The sequence below is a fragment of the Orycteropus afer genome, unplaced genomic scaffold, assembly GCF_000298275.1.
Source record: "Orycteropus afer afer isolate SDZICR_OR568_19922 unplaced genomic scaffold, OryAfe1.0 scaffold00018, whole genome shotgun sequence".
Classification (NCBI taxonomy): Eukaryota; Metazoa; Chordata; class Mammalia; order Tubulidentata; family Orycteropodidae; genus Orycteropus; species Orycteropus afer.
Window position 1 is genome coordinate 18,007,881 of NW_006921605.1, and position 6,326 is coordinate 18,014,206.

The 6,326-nt window shown below is 41.4% G+C and overlaps 1 non-coding gene across 1 annotated transcript; it reads right to left on the reverse strand.

Moving 5' to 3' along the window:
• Positions 1-2,297: 2,297 nt before the first annotated feature.
• TRNAR-CCG lies at positions 2,298-2,370 on the reverse strand. The gene has a single exon. It is a non-coding gene; the product is annotated as a tRNA-Arg (tRNA).
• Between the last annotated feature and the right edge of the window lie 3,956 nt (positions 2,371-6,326).

Sequence of the window (6,326 nt, forward strand, 5' to 3'; positions counted from 1 at the left end):
CCCTCCTTGGGTTTCTGAGGCAGTATCACTACTCAAGTAGATTGCCCAGCCTTCCTCCGAGGAGTGGCTGGTGGGTTTGAACCGCCAGCCTTCTGGTTAGCAGTCAAGTGCCTTAGCCACTATGCTATCAGAGCTTTTATATATGTATATATATTTGTTGTTGGAAAATAATATATAAGGATTTTTTTTCCCTCAGTTCATTTTTTCCCCTAAACTTCATTTATTTTAGTGTTGTTGAGAATGTCCACAGAAAACATGTAACAATTCAAGTTTCCACCTGTACAATTTAATGAATTGATTACATCCTTTGAGTTGTGCAACCATTCTCACCTTCCTTTTCTGAGTTGTTCCTCTCGCATTAACATAAACTCACCATCCCCTAAGGTTCCAATTTAATCTTTTGAGTTGCTGTTGTCAATTGGATCCCATACAGACAATTCTTAAAAGAGTGTGATGCTCAAGGCAGACCTTTGTCACTAGTTAAATTATTGTTCGTTTTCAAGATGACTTCAGGGAATATTTTGGGTTCAAGGTTTAAAGATTCCCTCAGGGCAACAGTTTCAGGGGTTCATCCACCCTCCATGGCTCCAGAAACTCTAGAGTCCATGAGAATTTGAAATTCTGTTCTGCATTTTCCTTCTTTTGATCAGTATTCTTCTATGGAATCTTTGATCAAAATATTCAGTCATGGCAGCCAGGCACCATCCAGTTTCTCTGGTCTCATGGAAAAGGAGGCAGTTGTTCATGGAGGCAATTAACCACATACTTTTTTTTCCCTGTTCTTGACTCTTTCTTTCTGTTGTTCCGAGTAAATACAGACTAATTGTTGTGCCTTCTGAGTGCAATCTTGCTCTTGCGGGCCGGGGATACATTGACATCATCCATTATCCCCAGATGCTGGCTACAGATGGGAGGCGGGAAATGATGCAGTCCAGAGGTTTCGACAAAGCACTGCAAGCTGGGACTTAGTTTGGCCACCACCTCTTCGATACCAGGAGTTTAGCTGGAAACAATTCCCTTGTTTTCTTTCTAATTTAAAAATCCAGCACTACATTCCTAATCTTAAAAAGGGGAGAGGGGGCCAGTTAAAAGTCTCCATTTGTTGTTCAGTTGTTTACTATTTTTAATGTATATTTTTATTTGTTGTTTAGTTACTTTTTAAATAAACTTTTTTATTTGAGAAAAAATTTAGATTTATAGAAAAGTTGCAAAAGAGTACTATGAGTTCCCAGATTACCCCTTGCCCGGTTTCCTCTAATGTTAACATCCTGCATTCGTCAAGACTTCAAGATTAAGAAATCTAAGAAATAGTTACATTACAATTAATTAACTTCAGACTATTTGGATTGCACTAGTTTTTCCATCAGTGTCCTCATTCTGTCTCAGGATCCAATCCAGGATACCATATTGTATTTAGTGTTTGGTTGCTTTTAAAGAGTTGAAATTAATTTGGTGATAATCCCTTTGCACAAATTTTGTAAGAAAAGTTTAAACTTTCAAGGCTAGCCTACTGAAGCAGTCAGTAAAGCTGAAACTGATTGACTTTCTTTCATGACACTATTTGAAATCAACCACACACACACACAAAATACCCCATACTAACCACAATTAGTGGTTGCTAATACTTTGAGAACAGAAACCATAAATAATGTTTATTACATTAGTATGTTGTAACAGCACATTTGCTTCTCTATAAACTCTCCTTAACACTGGAAATAAATCTGCCTGGAACCAGCACAGTTGGATCTGCTCGCACAACCCCTTGGGATAAGGATGGAGAGAAAGTTTGAAGTCTGGCTGACCATCGCGAAGCTCAGCTGGAAAGGGTACAACAGAAAAAGAGACGGTGCCATCTGTCCTGACGCCAGTTCGTGCTCCCTATGGCTAGTTTTTTTTTTTTTTTCCTAAACAGTATAATATGATGAGCATAATGTCACTGAACTGTACATGTGAAGACTGCAGAAACGGCAAATGTTTTATTACCTATATATTTACCAAAATTGAAAAAAGAAGAAAGAAAAAATAGTATAAATCAAGTAAAAGTAAATTATTTTGTTTTTGGTCAGAATTTAGTTTTCACTTGCAAGTTCTCAATTACAGTTTCAAAAAGTGCCAGAAACATCGCCCAATTTGTAATACAATCGGCCTCACATCGCCCAATTTGTAATACAATCGGCCTCACATCGCCCAATTTGTAATACAATCGGCCTCGAAATCATTGCAGAGAAACCAAATAACCATATCAAAATCTGCTTTTGGACCGCTTCTCTCTCTCTCCACCAAAATTAGTTCTCGTGCGACCCAGATGGGACTCGAACCCACAATCCCCAGCTCCGGAGGCTGATGCCTTATCCATTAGGCCACTGGGTCACCACAGGATCCGGGTTCTCACACCCTCTCCTTACGCGATGCCATCATCTTGCCCCCGCCCTCCGTGGCCCTCGCGTTGGGCGGTGTGTGATTTGGGAGCCGCCCCCTGGCGGCGGCGGTACGCGCCTGCGCCCTCCTGCACCATCGGCCCAGAGCGGCGGCCAGCATGTCTCGCGCGCCTGCGCGTGGCCCACCCCATCCCGCGGGCCCAGATACTGCGTGGCCAGCACGCGGGGCGCGTGACAGGCGGTATTCTCGGTTCAATAGTCTGTTCAGGTTCTGCACCCTGGCTTCACGTTAGTCTCACCCGGGGAGCTTTACACAAAATTCCAATGCCTGTTCCCTGCCCCTCTCATTCTACTTCGTCGACCACGGCGGGCTTGGGTGTCTGCATTTTACAGCGGTTCCTGGGATCATCCCAAGTGTGAGGTCGTCCCCATTGCCCTTACCCTCCGCACCACCCTCACCACCAACTTCCCCGTTCCTTACAACGCCCCGCTCTTTTCTTGCCTTCATTTATGCCACAAACTTTAATTTGATGACCTACCATGTGCTGGGGAGTCTTGGAAGATTTTGAGGTGAATAGACCTTTGTACCCCGAGAGAGCGTCTCATGTGCCCTTTCTCCTCTCCCCCGACCCGCCTGCGTCCATTTCACTCCCAGTCTCTCCTCTCTCTCTCGATTTCAAGGAAGTTGACTATAACCAGGTCCCTAAAGAACACAGATTTCCTGCTCCCCCAGTCCTAAAGTTAGGACTCGGTTAAAGATTTAGAGATTTTCTGGTTTCAAACACAGCATCTCTGTTTATTGCGTGTAAATATGATGCATAATTTTAAAAGAGTAATATGTAGTTTTGTTTTCTTCTTAGACATATAATACTTGTTGATTGCAACGTTTTGTAAAATATGGGTAAGCCAAAGAAAATAGAAATTGCCCGTTTTCTACCACCAAGAATTAACCGCAACAATATTTTGGTGAGTATCAGGTCTATGTGTATTATGCATCACTTGCTGTTTTGTTACCTGCATTTTCATGTGTTAGATCATGTATATTTTTTAATTTCCTAAGTTGGTATGCTACAACAGCAGTTCTTAAAGTGTAGTCTCTGGACCCTGGGGTGTCCAAAGCAAACCAAAAACCTGCCATCAAGTCGATCCCAACTCACAGGGACCCCCGTTGGGTTTTCAAGGCTGTAAATCTTTATGGAAGCAGATTGCCTCATGCTTCTTCGGTGGAGCAGCTGGTGAGTTCTAACCACCAACCTTTTGGTTAGCAGGCAGATACCTAACCACTACACCACCAGAGCTCCTTTCATACTTTATAATTTTATCAATTCGCACTGATAGTGAAGAAGCAGTGATTGCTAAAACTGCTGACATCTTCGATCACTTGAAGGCAATGGTGCCAAACTATAGGAGTAATACTGTGGTTACTGTATCCTTCAGCACCGCACACTGACAGGAACAACAACCACCACAAGATCTGACTTCACTTAACAATGTTCTGGATAAAAATTATGGTATTAAGTCTTGACTCTCAAGTACAGGACTTTTTGCATTTTGAGTGGCAAAATGGGAATTATGCATAAAAGCACTTCTGCTGCCAATGGTTTACCTCGGTACTCATTGCAGCACTATTCACAACAGCCAAAGGTAGAAACAACCCTATGTCCATCCAGCGACATATAGATAAGTGTGGTATATACATATAATGAAATGGTACTCATCTACAGAGAGCAATGAAGGTCTGATACATGCTAGCATATGGATGAAACTTGAAAACATTATGCTGAGTGAAATTAGACACAAAAGGACAAATACCGTGTCATCCCACTTAGATGAAATATCTAGACCAGGCAAATGTGCAGAGAGAGACAAAACTGTATTAGTGGTTGGGATGGGGATGGGAGTTAGTGCCAGAGGGGTACTGAGTTATTGTCTGGAGTGATGTGTAACTTTCAGAAATTGATAGTGGTGATGGCAACACGACATGGTGAATATAATTAATGTCACTAAATTACACACTAAAAAAATGGTTACGATGGCAAACATTGTGTTATATATATTTCACCACACACATGCAAAATACAGTGCTTGTCTCTTGAGGGGAAACTAGTGCATTGTTTGAGTTGTGAGCTAAACTGGTTCCTTTTTTAATGGACACAATTTTTTCTTGAAAGAACAGCTGACAAACTGTGATTATTCAGACTTGGGCATTTGGCACTCAATTTTAAAGAAAACAGACAAAGTGATCTTGTCACATCAGGGAAAATTACTGACCCAGTTTGAACTTTCAAGAGGAAATCAGAATTTTTAAAAACCTTGTGTCCATCATCGTGAGCGTGACAGCATCCAAAGATGGTTCAGATGATAGAGGTGGTGGTGATAAAATGAATGTGGTTTTGGATGTTGTATACGCAGTGAAGGAGCTCTGGTGGCACAGGGGGTAAGGCATTTGGCTGCTAACCAGAAGGCCAGTCGTTCAAATCCACCAGCTGCTCTGTGAGAGGAAGATGAGGCAATCTACTTTCATAAAGATTTACAGCCTTGGAAACTCTGTAGGGGTCACTATGAGTCGGAATCAGCTCGATAGCAGTGGGTATATGCAGTGTGGACAACCTCCATGACTCAGTGATCCATTTGTTGCAGACGGTTGATGCATAATGGTAGAAAAGCGTGCTTGGATAAAAGATCCATTCCAAGTGCAAGACAGACTACACATGTGTACACACACATATACACAAGTATATAAAACTGGTTGCCGTGAAGTTAAGTCCCACTTATGGCAACCCCATGTGTGTCAGGATGGAACTGTGCTCCACTGAGTTCTCAGTGGCTGATTTTTCAGAAGCAGATTGCCAGGCCTTTCTTCCGTCCAACCTCCCACCTTTTGATTAGTAGTGAGTGAGTGAACCGTTTGTACCACCCAGGCACTCCACACACCTACACACAAACATTTAGAATGTAAAACAACACTGTTTTTCACACTACTTTTTTTGTTCTGTATAGTTTTTTTTCATAATATGTTATTTATCTTAATGTGAAATAGATTTATTATTTTTTTTATTTAAAAATAAATATTTAAACATTTCTTACTTTTAATTTCCAATATAGTCAATATCAATAGACAGAACCCAGTTGAAGAAGTTTCTTTTTGAGAGAATAAAGGAATTCTAAGACTAAAATTTTTTGAGAACTGCTATTGTATAGTATCATTTTTTTTAACAGACTTCATTTTTTAGAGTAGTTTTAGGTTTACAGAATGCGCACACATACATTTTACAGAAAAATTGTGCACAGAGTACGGAGAGTTCTCATACCCCCTCCTTCCTCCCCACATTGCTCCTATTAACACCGTGTATTCCTACATTTATTATCGTTGATAAACCAATATTGACACATTCTTTTTAACTAAAGTCCAGAGTTCGCATTAGGGTTCACTCTTTGTGTTGTGCAGTTCTGTGGTCTTTGACAAATACTTACTGCTCTGTGTCTACCATCATGGATCGTGCAGCATAGTTTCATTGCCCTAAAAATGCCCCTGAAGCCACTGATTTTTCACTGTCTCTGTAGTTTTGCTCACAGCAGCCCCAACTGTTACAGAGTGGAGCAGCTCCAGGGCATTTTCTTGGCTGTAATTTCAATGGCAGTCAATCACCAGTCCTTGTTTTCATGGCACCGCCCTGTGAGTTTGAACAGAATTGACCCGATAGTGATAGCGTTACCGTTTTGCCTTTTCCAGAGTGTTACATAATTGGAATCACAGAGTTTGTAGATTTTCCAGACGCTTCTTTCACTTCGCAGCACGCATTTAAGATTCCTCCAAGCAGTGTTTGTGGCTTGATCAACAGTATCATTTTAGTGACTATCTACTGCACTGGAGGCACTCACTCGGTTATGCCAAGAGATTTGGAAGACAGCTACCTGGCAAACTGACTGGAAGAGCTCAATATTTGT